This window comes from Asparagus officinalis, chromosome 7 (genome assembly GCF_001876935.1).
Source record: "Asparagus officinalis chromosome 7, Aspof.V1, whole genome shotgun sequence".
Classification (NCBI taxonomy): domain Eukaryota; kingdom Viridiplantae; phylum Streptophyta; class Magnoliopsida; order Asparagales; family Asparagaceae; genus Asparagus; species Asparagus officinalis.
In genome coordinates this window covers 58,440,058-58,441,433 of record NC_033800.1, presented here as the reverse complement: position 1 = coordinate 58,441,433, position 1,376 = coordinate 58,440,058, and positions in this window count along the sequence as shown.

Sequence of the window (1,376 nt, the reverse complement as noted above, 5' to 3'; positions counted from 1 at the left end):
CGGTCGACTGACGACTCTCTGGAAAAATACTGAAACTTTTGACCTCAGGTTCGGTCGACCGGTGCGGTCGACCGAAAACAGATATGACAGGTTCTGAAAAACTGTTTGTCTGATTTTAAAACACTGTTTAAAAATATCAAATAAATTCCAAAAAATGTAAAACTTTGGGGAATGATTGTAGACATGATAATAAACATGCTACAATGACTGGTTTCGAAAAAGGACTTCCCAAATGAAAAATATCATCATGTTACAAACTAGTCCAAAACATGAAAATATGAGATACTTGAATTTTGATGTTTTGACATAAACCAACTTTTGAAACTTTGTGAAATGTTTTTGTAGACTTAGTAAAACATGTATAAACTGATATTGAGGTCTACAAACTAAGAATATAATATTTTTACAAAATTGCATATTCTATGCAATGTTTTCAAAAACACAATAGAAAATATGAAATATATAATTTCATATATATAAGCATGAAAACCCAAAACATATGCATGTATATATATAACTATATATATAACTATATAATATGTACAAGGAAACCAATAAAGTGTGTGTATAGATATTGAGCTTAGAGTATATAACACACATAATATAAAATCTAAAACTATATTACCCAAGCAATCTTGATCTTCAATTAAGCTTGACTTGGTACACTTGCGGATGAAGCTTGAACTTGATCTTTAACTTGAATTGTACGTTGCTTCACTCCACAATTCCGCCAACCTCCTCTTGATATGATCGTGTAGGCTCAATCCATCCAACCTCCAACTCGTTGTTTGCCTAGAGTAAATACGAAAAACACAAACACTAGACAAACAACATTAGTTATAAATTGTTTGTTAAACATCATCAAAACAAGAAGGCCAACAATGCTTGCTCTAGATTCTCCGCTTGATTTGAACTGATGTTTATATCTTGTTCATAAGCTTGCAGAGAACCTTGTAGCTCATCAATAGAAACTTTGGAGAGATCTTTAGACTCTTGTATTGACGGAATAATGTATTTGAATTTAGAGTCTAAAGTCCTAAGTATCTTCTCCATAATTCTTACATCATTAATATCTTCTCCATTCCTCTTCATTTGATTAGTTATTGTCTGAACTCTACTAAAATAGTCTGATATTGATTCTGTAGCTTTCATCTTTAAATTTTTAAATTCAACTCTTAATGCTTGGAGGCGTACATTTTTGGCTCTTTTCGCACCTTGATAGGATTTTTGTAAAATCTCTCATGCTTCTTTAGAAGACAGAGGGCGTTGGAGATCTTCTCAAACGATGATTCATCTATGCCTTGGAATATTAGGAACAAAGTCTTTTTGTCTCTTTTTCTGACCTCCTTCAACTCACTCTTCTGAGTGGCGGGGGG